Below are 13,757 nucleotides of genomic sequence, written 5' to 3' on the forward strand. Positions count from 1 at the left end.
AACTGATAGATACGTTTAATAAATAACATGAGCTGTTGCATGAAAGTGCACAAATTCAAGTTACAAATGCGCATATCGATGTAAAGCATTTCGCGTGTCGTTAGTATTATATTTTCATCAAATATGCATTTGCGTTTCGTGTTACAGTAATAATAACTGTGCAATAGAGGAACCCATTTATGACTTTGTCCTATACAAAGACGATTGTTCTTGAGTTAATACATGGTCGATTTTCATATGAGAACAGTCTGGTAAATGTTCAAAGGCGCAGAGTGAAAATCAAAGAAGAGGTATTTAACAATATTAGGGGTCGATGATTAGTTAACTAGTGCACCTGTAAATATTAATTCAACGTCAATTGTTACTTTTTTCAATGCAAGTAGAGGTACACATTACAGTTTGTTATTCAAGTAAGAATTACTTACATATTTTAAAATGTTACAATTACAAACTTCAGAGTTGCTGTACACGCTTTACAATTTACGATAATCGACCGTCGTAAAATAAAAATAAAAACGACGAAAATCTAACACAATTTTCACACAAACTAATATAATTTTAATGCATCCTAATCGAGAATACAATTTAATTACGATTTACAATTCTCTTCAAAGAAAATAAAAACATGAATAATAAAAATAAATAATGTAAGTGTCCGTCTAAGTAATACTTTGTGCAATTATCTTTAAAATATAACAATAATTTAGACATTTTAGACATGTGTATGCTATACTTTCACTCGATATAGATTTACGTGATAACATGAAGATGTCTTTTTGTGAATAGAACACCGTAACTGCAATATGTTTAACTATGTTTTTATGTATTATAACCACATGTACATTACATGTATTCTAGTGACCAGTTCGTTCGAACTTTATATTTATATAATGTGTATCAATTAATTACCATAGACATAACGACTGAAGCAAACACATTAAACTATCAAACTATTCGGAAAATTGGTAAGCAGCAGACAGAAATGTATAGACACGTATGTTGATGCATTGAAACGCATTATAAACGTATTGTCTTCCCAACGTTTACCTGGAGCGATGACTGTACTTACGAATGCGAAGACAAACAATTTATTGTAAAGTACATGCCAACATTGTAAAGACTTCATAAATATTCAAATGTATTTACAATGAATAAAAGCCAATATAAAGCAATAAATGTTATCAGGTTCTGTAACCTGATCATATTTTAAAAAAAAAGTATTGTTTTAAAAAGCTTCGAAATATGCGCATAGTGCGCAGGGTATATGGGTTCCCAGAACGAGTTAACCGATGCAGTGTCCATTGGAATAATTGTTGCGGTTTCCCTGTCTCGTGAACATGATAATATACTCGTTACGATATTGCAACAGGTAGTGACAGTGCTGACTTGTTATGTTTGGACGTTAACATAATATTGTATACATGTAATTATACAAAGTTTGATCTTTTTAGTTTTCTTTATTAATGAAAATTGTTTACCTTGGGCGTTTTGATATTTTATCGCGCATGTAAATAGTGTAAAATTTACTCTTAAGGTAAAATGCAAAACATTTCGGTAGACAACAGCACAAGTTGCTCACGATAACATGTCAACTATTTCCTTATGTGAGACATTTCTTATTATATGTGTGTGCAATGCGTCTCTATTAGTTCTTGTATTTATGTCATGCGAAATATGTGCAAGTATTAGCTGTGCTCTACAGAAGTGTAGTATTTTTATTACTGTATTGTTGTTTACTATTATCAAAACAAAGGGATTCCAAGTAGGTGATCTCATGTCAAACCTTAAGTCGTTATTCGATCTTTGGGATTGCCTATACAAAACACAATTTTGAATAGGTTCATTCAATTTGTTGTGAATGCTATCGCTCATTAAGGAAAGGTATAACATCATATACAAGTTTATTTGTTTCACTTTGGTAAAGATTGAATTGCTCGGTTAAGTTTCACATATTTTTATTTTCCGAAAATAATTGATATTGTTTTGATTTACAGAGCTGCGGATATCAGCGACAATGGACATGTTTCGTGTTTCTGGATCTAATTTAAGCAAAGCGTTCGCTGTAAGATCTTTTGTTTTTAGTCTTACTTTCTATTTTAAAACAACTTTTTACTTGTATCTAATTAAAACAAAATATGGACACAATATTTTATTAATCTCTACGCGATTAATATTTAAAAAATTTCATTCTAAAACAGTCGGATTTTCATAAGAACAGTATATAAATTGTTAACCATATTCTTGTCCTCACCAGGTTCAACACGCTATGCTGGTCTGCATGTGCATTTGGATACATGTAAACTGTACGAAAGAGAGATGTGCGCTGGCAAAATGCGAAGTTTTGCTCCTTCGACTTCAAAACAAAGCCACTTTGTTGTGTGTTATAAGCGCTTTGTACATTGTCGGCGCAGTGGCGTTCGCCATCCAGTTTTATAGAAGGCCAGATTTAGATGCACGGGCTCCGAGACGTCGTGTGGTTGCATGGGTAAGTTTAACCCATTTATGCCAAGTGGATTATCCCACCCTTAAACTGGATCAATTTATTTCCAAAAATAAGGGATGTCTAGAATATTGATTTCTATATTTAGAATATTTTCTTACAGAAATTCATTTTAGGAAACAGCGCAGACCCAGATGAGACGCCGATCATGCGGCGTCTCATCTGGGTTTACGCTGTTTGCCAAGGCCTTTTTTCTAGACGCTAGGCATAAATAGGTTAAACAATAAATCTATGCAAATGAACCATGTCATGTATCAAACACAAATCCACAACGACTTGGCTGCCCTATGGAACGATACACGTCCAGATTAACTGTTGTTATTGTTTTAGATTACACCACATTGCTTTGTTAGGTTAAATATCAAAACCGCATTTTATATTAACACTATATTCAGCCATTCTGTATCGCATATGTTTCGATATCATTAAGCTTTGTGTAGAAATGATTTAAACCAAGGTGGTTATATAAAGTATCTTTCAATGAACACGACATCTTGTTTAAACATGTAAACATATATTCATTTGCTTAAGGGTCATATCGGTTTTGAAAAACGTTATTTTAAAAACGTAGAACTTTCCTTGGTCAATATCATCAATCTAAAAATCAATATTCCTTTCCAAACCATTTTAAGCAACGCTGCTTTCACGAGTAAGCAAATTAAAATATGCCCACAACAAGTTACCAAAGATATTTACAGAAGCGAATCCAATTAGTCGCAAATGCACGGTTTACGTTTCTTTTCTGACTATTCACAATGTACGAAATATTTATAAATCCATTGTGTGTGCCACTAAACGTTTTATATTGCGCATTGTTTGTGCGTTATTAATTTGAACCAACGTAGTGAAGTAACCTTCTATCGAGCTACAGCCATTTTGTAAGAATTTAACACATCTAAATCTTGCTTTAATTGCTCAACTTTTATGTCATTATTGAAAAGATAAAAATGTAAAGTAAAAATGTATATGTGTGAAGTTATCTGTCAAACCCAGTTGATAACTAACACAGTTTTAATATAATATGGTATCTATGTTGACTTATATATGTAGCAACGTGTTAAAAAGCTTGATTATATGGCTAGAACTAGACAAATATGTCCCTGATTATGCAACTTGGCAGTTATATTTGAATAAATGAATCTTGTATAGGATAATGCTAGAAACATTTAATACGACCTTAAGCATGTGTTTGATTTATCTCTTTTTGCAGGTTGCTTCCTCCGCTTTCCCAGCTGTTATTATGTGGTTCAGCATCAATCAGGTTCGAAAATCGTTCAATATTACAACACCCTTTCTATTTATATTCCATATACATTTTTATAAGTAAATCCACTGTAAAGATTTATGTGCCAATAACAATTATATATATTTATAAACAATGATATGAATACTATACGCACATTTACGTTGATACAAAATGTATCCATACTATACACATGTTTGACACATCAAACATTCTTATAATCATTGATATGTTTTAGATAAATACATGGTACACTCTGTAAAACAGATTACTGAGGACGAGGCATCACAATTATTGTAAATATGAGCACCACAAATAAATATAATTAAAGAACTAAATGTGGACATTTAAATTTTGTCTTGTGTCGTGACTAACACCTAGACTGTTGATATTCAACTCATTTGTGCATTAAAGGTAATTTTTCGCAGTTTGCAGAATGATAATTATAAACAAAAGTCAGAAATTGAAAAAGTGTTTGGAAACGTTTAAACGATTGATATTTTATCTTATTGTTTGCAGATATGGAAATTTTGCCCCTTTGCACTGCTGATGCTTATTCCATATGCTGTTTGTGTGAGTATTTTAAGTAATGTTTCATTAAAAAACAATTTAAAGTAAAAACAATAAAAAAAATACATTGCTAAAAGTCAAGAACATATATTTAATCGTATATCTATACCCAAGTATCTTAATATGTGTGGCGGGGATAGAGATGTCGATCAATCTGTTAAAAATATGACTGTTTTGCTCAGTTATATTATGCAATTGTTATATTTAACAAATCACAAACTGAAATGGGAGCGCTTAATTCCTATTATTGACAAATTAATGACAATGTTATGTTCTAGGCCTTAATAACGATTTTGATTTTATCACAAAGATCAGAATGATTTGATCACTTGCACCAGATGACCTTTAGCTCTCAACAAAATTATTTTGTATATAGTAAAACATGGTAGGGTACATTATGGAGTAACTTATTTATACTTCATTGTTCAATTTAACGTTAGTGGCATATTTTACAGAAATGAGGTTCTATTCTTCGAATAACTGCGTGTATAAAATCAAAAGTTATTTTGCAAATAGTACAATAGTACACATTATTTCAACACAAAAAATGTAGAGGTTGCAGGACAGTACTTGGCACGTATTTATTTCACAAAGACGGTAGCATAGACTTGAAAGAATATACGATAACATATTAAAATTTACAAACCGAGGTTTTTGTCCATTGCATTCCCTTAACATACTTTAATTATATTCACTAAGAGGTATTAACATGCTTCAAATTTATACTTATGGTTGACACACTGTTAAAAACACAAGAAAATAAACATCCATGCCATTAGTTATTGCACATTCACTCATGCCAATCAAACTTAATATTTACAGATATTTAATGAAAGCTGACCTGTTAAAGGGGCCTTTTCACGTTTTGTTAAATTGACAAATTAAATAAAAAAGTTTACTTTTATCAATATGAACTGATTAATGACAAACTTCAATACATGCCAAAATCTGTGAAAAGGTCCTTTTAAGTATGCAATATAACAATTTATCTGGTTTAAAACGTAAATTTGACCAACATATATTTTTTTTGAAAATGATCTTCATACAACTTGTTTGCACTGCTTTACAAATAAAACAACACGTCATTAACACATAATTTAATAAGTGACAACATACTTGTCCACAACTTATGAAAGTTGAAATCTATCTAAAATGTATCATGGGTCATGCTGGATATTCGGAGATCTGTGCAGATTAACAAGTGTTCTCATACATGGCATGAACTAATGCGTAAGTTCTTCATCATCGTGTTGCATATTACAAAGTTCTATAATAAAAGCTTATAATAATCATATTTTTGTGTGTTTACCTTTGGTACGTTTGCCCAATCTTTATTTGATGATGTGGATGAAAGGAAACATATGAATAAATAATGGAAGTTGACCACAGAAACAACGCGGTACTGCCCACGAAACAAATATGCATCAATATATATATATATATTTCCTTGACGAAAAAGCAGGAAGTTTATCCGAGTAAAACATACGCCGCGGTTAATTAACAACATTCATAATCAAACTACAATACATACAATTATTTTCCAAGAAATAAATACATTTGCAATAATCCAACTCGCAGCCATTGACCCTCCGGGTTGCTGGGAGTTTCAACTGAACTTTTATCGGTAACCTAAGCAACATAAACTTTTTTCTGGCAAAAATAAACACAAACATATTATATAAATATACTTAATATATAAAACATAACATAAAGTTTCTAACAGGTCAATGGTTCATGCGGATGTGTAACTTTTGCAATTGAAAAAGTGTTCCGATTTCGAAAATACGCTATCGTCCATCTCCGGAATCCTCCGAGAGATGGATCTCGTGTCTAATCAACCAATCCTAATACATCGGAACCTTCGTAAGATAGAAGGAGGAGTAAAATAAAAACTTCAGCTTTAGGTTTGATTACGTTTTTATCTATCTTATTTTTAGTATTATCCACAATTAACACGCAAATTGGTATCGATGGTAACATGTTTTGTCTTTGTAACGATGTATTAGGTTTATTGAATTCTATTTTATATACATATGCGAGGCATACCTTTTTAATGAAAAAAAGGTTGTTATTAGGAAGAACTCTTAACAATAACTTTGTACTAATAAAAGCTCAGATCATTCAAGAAGAACTAGTTTAAATAATAATTGTTGATCTTTGATTTATAATCAAAAATTTTCAATCGCAAACATGAGTAAAGAAAGTACGCGGAACGATTATCACAAAATAAGCTCGTTTTACTCGGATGGGTCAAAATATCGTGCAAATCCACATGTACAAATTGTCAGAAAGGAATGACCTGAACATATACTTTTTAAAACAAACATTTTACAAATGAGCAGAATATTTGATATAAACATTCGAAATGTTGAAAAAGTCAACAATGAAATTAGTTTATTCAAAATGTTTAAATCGAATGTTTTTCCAGCAATGTGATGAAAGTAAATTGTTTTGTCATATGCCACAAGCGCAATGTACTGTCGAACTAAATTGCATTAATATTATTTAAGAACAGAACTTACAGAAATAACGTTCATGCAAATTGTTTACAAAATGTTTATGATTGGAATTGAAACTTATTATATGTTGTAATAAAATAAGTGATCGCATCTTTTTCAGATTTTCTTGCAGATTCCTATGTACTGGAACCTTTGGACGAATTAAATAGTTTGCCTTATACAAGACTCTGCAGTATGTTACAAATTCAAACATGCGATTCTGAAACAACGCACTTCACTATCTTTAAAGAATTATCAAATACCGTTTTGCTTCATTTGTTTTGTTTCATATTTTATATTGTTGTTTTCAAGTTCGAACACTACATTTTAATACTGCAGATTGTTACAATATCTGGTTGTAAGCATATATATTAATACACATGTGTGTGTGTGTGTGCTTGCGTGCGTGTGTACGTTCGAGCGTAGGTGTGTGTTTGTTTGTTTTATCTGTATATGTCCTTGCTATGTTGTAACGTACACTATTATCGGAGAAGCAATACAACAATGCTTTACATTATAAGTAATTATTGTAAGACCGAAAAAATGTGACAGCATTATATTAAGTGTCGCCATAACGAAGCCGTAATGATAAAAGTGTTATAACCTTTTCCCTTTATACTAAGCAAGTTATTTACATGTACAATAAATGCTTAAATCTACACGAAAATAAATTGTTTAGTTAATCATGTGTACAATTTAAAATAAAGATCATGTTCAGTATATCTGATCATATCCAATAACTAATGGCCTCACACACAATTTATATATTTAGCATGAAATGCAATTTCTGGCAACACAGTGTTTGACAGTAAAAACAAACAAACATGACTGCTAATAAATAAATGTAAATAATTATAAAAATCTACTCATATAAACATGCGGCTTTAAAAGATGCCGGCTTCTAAAACAGTGCAAACGTTGGCCAAATACAATGCTTTGCGGGGAAAAAAGTACCACAACTTTTGATCAAAGGCAAACAATGGTTGCTTGCACTTTTTATATTGTCGGCAGCTTGTTGTAGAAGGCCGCCCGCGATTTTTGTCGATAAGTTTCTGAAACGCTTTTTATAAATCGGTACGTAAACACGTAAAAAAAATGTATGCTGAAACTTGAGCTAAAAAACTGTAATCTACTGAGCTTTGAAAGCTGGTCGCATAATCATTTGGCTGCTAGTTAATAGAGCATGTTGATGACCGAAAATCAATCGCATACTTTAAGAAAAAGACCAAACACCGACAATTTGACTAAAGGGAAATATTTCTTCTTAATGTGGGTAAACAACATATGCATTCATATGTTTCGAATGATGAGCAGTGAGCTTTTTTCTATTGAATCTACCTACTTAATACTTGTATTACACTGAAATGCATTAGTCCAGCTAAGCATTATCGTCCGATTATAATAATTTCTTAGTGGTTAATTCTCAGACTGAGTTATTTTAACCACAGGTAGCAGTATCATAAATTTGCCCCCCCCCCCTCCCCGGGACCCTACCACCCCCCCCCCCCCCCCGAGCTTACCCCAGGGGTTCCAGATTGTTAAATGTACACCTATTGTGTATGGTTTGACTTTTCAACAACGAATATTGACAAAAATACACAGTTTGAAAAAATAACCCTCGTATAGGTATTATATATAAACAAGGTATGAAACGCACTATATGCCTATTGCTTAAAGATTGTGGAACACTGGACGTGACCTTTTTCATCGAAAACACACATGTTCCCATGCAGTTGCCGACAAAATCCAAATGAATTCGTTATAAAGCGAGAAAGTCTAATTTAATTGAATATAAAAGTTATTAGCCGAGCAGGTGATCGGTTAGTTGTGTAATCACGTTGCTTTTACTGTCTTTTAACGAATCCAGTTGGATTTCGTCGGCAACTGCATGGGAACATGTGTGTTTTCGATGAAAAAGGTCACGTCCAGTGTTCCACAATCTTTCAGCAAGAGGCATATAGTGCGTTTGATACCTTGTGTATATATCAAAGTACTGACAGTACTGGTGTGACGATGCCTTTGATAGGATGGATATAAAAGCATCAAGTTAATTTTATCTACATCACCACAATCACCACAATTGTGTATGTTGGTACGAAAAATAAAATTTGGTACAAAAATTTTGCGAACAAAAATTGGGTATGAAAACAAATTTGGGTACGAACAAATATTTGAGAAAAAAAAATTGGGACCAAAAAAAATTTGGGTACGAACAAAAATTTGTGGATGAAAAAAAAATTGGGTACGAAAAAAAAAATGGGTACGAAAAAAAATTGGGTACGAAAAATTTTAGGTACTGAAAAAAATTGGGGGAACGGAAAAGTAGTACTTGTGGGGAACTTGACCCACACTCGCACATTTTCGGCCCTTTCCGTCAAACATCAGATAAGTTCCTCGAAGGCAATAGTATGAATACACATTTCGGAAGCGGTAATGAGGTCCTACCTACGCGCGTCAAAATGTAAGCGAAATATGTACACAAGTCTGTCAGGAATTATTGAATTAACGAAGAAAATCGTGTATTGATGTAAGTTTTTCGAAGAAATGTGCAGAAAATATATTAAACAAGAGCTGTGTTTGTGAAACACAATGCCCCCTGCTGCGCAGCTTTGAAGCCATATATTTTACCTTTGACCCTGAAGGATGACCATGACCTTTCACCACTCAAAATGTGCAGCTCCATGACATACACATGCATGCCGAATATGGAGTTGCTATCTTCAATATTGCAAAATTTTACATTTGACCTTGACCTTGAAAGATGACCTTGACCTTTCACCAATCAATATGTGCAGCGCTATGAGATACGCATGCACGCCAATATTGAAACACTTATGGCCAATGTAAAAGTTTTCGGACAGACAGACCGACGCTTTATATTTGACATTTGACATTGAAGGATGACCTTCACCTTCACCTTTCACAACTGAAAATGTGCAGCTCCATGAGATGCACATGTATGCCAAACATCAAGTTGCTATGTTCAATATTAAAAAAGTTATGGCCATTAAAGTTTTCGGACGGACAGACAGACTGACACACTGACTGACTAACTGACTGACAGTTCAACTGATATAGGCCACCCTACCAGGGGCATAAAAAGCAATGGCGATATTTTCCTCAGCCACATAATTATTAATTGTTTGATATCACAAAATGAAAGTGAAAGTAGAACTGTCAAAAATGACAACCTGTCAACGTATTGTTTTTGCTGGCACGAGAGGGCGATTACACTCAATGTGTTCACATTTTGACCATAGGCTTTGTCAATGACCTTTATAGTATGGGTAGCTTTGATATTATTTATTGCTATCATGTAAGTAAATGATTGTGTATATGTTTACAACACACAAAGCATAAATAATGATATAAATATACTGATTGAGCTTATAATAATCTGAGAACTATAGCCAGTTCAATTAAGGACTTAAAATACAATTGTGTGTCCTGATCTCATGAAGAAATGACCATGCATGTCCTAGATTTCAAATTCAAGGCCCTGGTGTGACACATTGGTAGCATTACCGTTAAACTGTTACCAGGCTTATGAAATTAGTTTTTATTGAACTATCTAAGGAAATCTAAATCAGGCACTGATTTTTCTTGTTTTAATACGGTCATTGGCCTCTGGGTAATGACCAATTTTTGCTTACTTGTCACACCCGTAAAACTTTCCACACGTCTATAATAGCAAATCTGGATTTAGGTGATCTTCAATGGTACATTTAAACTTTAGCTCTGTTACAAGAGTGCTGGTAAAGTCCAGTCACATATTTAAATCTAGGCAATGTCAAAATCAAAGTGTCAAAGACAAATGAAAGATGCGTTCATTAATTATTGTCCAGTTGTTTACTACTGCTGTAAGTTTTTATATAATATGACTGATGAACATCATGTGAGAGAAAATTCACATTATCATTGTATATCAGATTTAGCAGCCTTTTAGATAACAAAGTATTCTAGTTTTCAATGTCGCTTCTGGGGATCAAACCCGTAGGGCTTTTAGGAAGAATCTGAAATGTTCGATCCCTCAAGAGCAACCAAACCAAAAATTAAGTCAAATATTGCCGACTCGGTTTCCTGAGTCGGCTCATGAGGGATAATGGAGCTTGATTGGTCATTGTCGGCTCTGGTACTACTTACATGTACCCCGGGTACTCTTAAGTATACTTACATGTATCCTGGGTACTCTAAGTATACTTACATGTACCCCAGGTACGGTAAATAAACGTAATTGTACTCGGTTCATATGAGACTGTACCCGAGTTGTATTCGCGCCCAAAATCCGATGTCGTAAAACGCGCAACCGATTATCTTAAACACACTTCTCTTCAAAAAACACTGCATCAACATGCTTTTTGAGTATGTGTTCCGATAATATAGAGGCCATTCTACAGAAAATAAATGTGTATATATAATTATTACAAAAAAAAGTCGACAACGACTGATTTAGGGTGAAATTTCCCGGGTTCATTTTAGTATATTTACCGTACCCGGGATACATGTAAGTATACTTAAGAGTACCCGGGGTATATGTACGTAGTAACCGAGCCGACAATGAACAATCGAGCGATACTGGAAGGTGCAACATCTCTCACGCCCTCTAGCATCGCCTTTAGCAGTATTCTATTCTCAACAGGGAAGTGTTAGAGTCATTGATCCCGAGGGACAAGGAAAACAATTGATTAATGTTCGAAATAAATAATTTGATTAATGACAATTCTATTATTTGAGCCAGGTCACAGGAAAAGCGCAGTCAAATAAGTATCCAATTAAATTATTTGTTATTGTCAGAAAAACGCTTTTCAGCAAACAGCTTTCAAGCGACTGCAGGCTGATCTAGATCCAAACTGGCCACAATCGCCTTAATGTCTCTTTAACTGTGACACAGTTCATTTAACTTTAAAATGATAAAAAGTACTAACACTAAAAAAGAGTACAAACCAGTCTAGTGTTTGAAATCAATGTTGAATTTCAGGACAGCTTGGTGATCTGCAAATCCCCGTTGAAATGTTGATATCGGGTATCATAGTCATTCAATAAGTCGCAAAATGCTCGAATACAATTTATAAAGCACAGTGTGACTTATATTGATAACTGAAAATGACAGTATACCAGTTTTGCCGTGTAAAGCTGTTATGATCAAGTAAGTCCTTCATTCACATCGAGTATATATCCTTCGAATTCCAACTATTGTTGTCATAAGCGGAGATTGAGTGAATACATAATTCATATATACTAAATGACAGCTTCTAAATAGCGAAACAAGCCAATTTATGCAGTAAGAAAGTTTTGAATCGAGACTCTCATGGGGGCGGCCATTGTTGGATGTTGAAACACGAACGACAACTCTGCTAGGAGAATGTTATCAATGACGAGCCAAAACCTACGCAGTGGCGAATGCAAAAGGGAAGTAACTGAAAAATCGAGTTATCTCAATCGGACTGGCTCGGTCTTTTACATAGGTCGCTATTGTGAATTTTTTATGATGGTTATCATACCTTGGACGATGCTGTTTCAGCATCGTCAATAATACCTATACGAGGATTATTTTTTCAAACTGTGTATTTTTGTCAATATTTGTTGTTGAAAAGTCAAACCATATTCAATAGGTGTACATTTAACAATCTGGAACCCCTGGGGTAAGCTCGGGGGGGGGGGGGTAGGGTCCCGGGGGGGGGGCAAATATATGATACTGCTGCCTGTGATTTTAACGAAAGTTCTATGCACATCATATTCGCAGACTATATCTCGTATAATACGTTTGTTGTTTCTCGTATAATAAGTGTGTCGCTGTGTTGTTATATAAAGTATGCATTGAAACGAAAACGGGTCGGCTGCCTTACATGTACATAACACACTAGCAACTATATTCAAGAATGTGTCTCTAGACACTATTTTTGTGTTTCATTAATCCATTATTTATGTGTTTTATAATTTGCAACAGGCCATCATGAACTGCACAGTATTGCAATTATCGAGTGCTGTAAGTTTGTGGCGACTTTTGTGTGGTTCGGCTTCAACTCAAAAGCATATAAAACACATTTATTGCATTTCTATATAAAGTAACATGCTCACATAGATAACTGGTTTCATTTTACAAATATGTGATGTTAATCATGTTTAGAAATGAAAATCTCATTAACACATATAGACTATTTTTTATCATCTTCAGTGTTTTATGTTCTCGAACAACAGTAGATTTATTATTAATTACACGTAAATACAAATATTTTCAGTAAGTGACTTTACATACTTATTTTAAAAGTTGCGAGTACAATATTGTTAGATCAAAAACTCGCAATTAGGTCCATTACTAACCTTTGGTAAATGTTTGTTTCACAAATAATTATCAGCGTTTTAAAACAAAACGTGTACTTCGTTTTATTATATTAAACATATTTAACATATAAATGATAATACTCATAGTGCAACTTGTTTATTATTCATACAACAATCATATTCAAAATTAAAGGTTAAAAAACAATAATACTAAGGTAAACAGTAATGGACATCATATGCGTTAAAAATGTCACTAACAATATATGGAGATCAAGCACACATTGTTGAAACAATTAGTCTACTTAGATGGATATTTGGCCTGTAAATAGTTAATAATCTTTTTAATTGGTTCAAAACTGCGAAAATACATACTATTTGCTATGAGCGCTAAACTGGAAGTAATCATCTTTTCGCGGGATTGATTGTTTCGCCATATCTGCATGGTTGATGTTAATTCATGTTCAGGATTACAAACTTAAAATCAGCATAACCATATACATGCTTTGTAATGTGTCCCGTCTTGGTTCTTCAGTTTTCTCTGTATTGCATATGCAATTACTTCATACAATACCACACTATGTCACATATACATATAAATAGGTTAAAGTGTTGTTGTTTTTTTGCTTATTCCTTTGTGTTATTTTTTAGACATATTACGGCCAGA

The 13,757-nt window shown here is 33.3% G+C and overlaps 1 long non-coding RNA gene across 1 annotated transcript; it reads left to right on the forward strand.

The window, feature by feature from the left end:
* The first annotated feature begins 1,812 nt into the window (after positions 1-1,812).
* LOC127847046 (uncharacterized) lies at positions 1,813-7,446 on the forward strand. Its single transcript, XR_008033796.1, has 6 exons — positions 1,813-1,881; positions 1,995-2,062; positions 2,255-2,485; positions 3,711-3,761; positions 4,263-4,316; positions 6,933-7,446. It is a non-coding gene; the product is annotated as an uncharacterized LOC127847046 (long non-coding RNA).
* Positions 7,447-13,757: the final 6,311 nt, after the last annotated feature.

This window comes from Dreissena polymorpha, chromosome 10 (assembly GCF_020536995.1).
Source record: "Dreissena polymorpha isolate Duluth1 chromosome 10, UMN_Dpol_1.0, whole genome shotgun sequence".
In the NCBI taxonomy this organism is placed as follows: Eukaryota; Metazoa; Mollusca; class Bivalvia; order Myida; family Dreissenidae; genus Dreissena; species Dreissena polymorpha.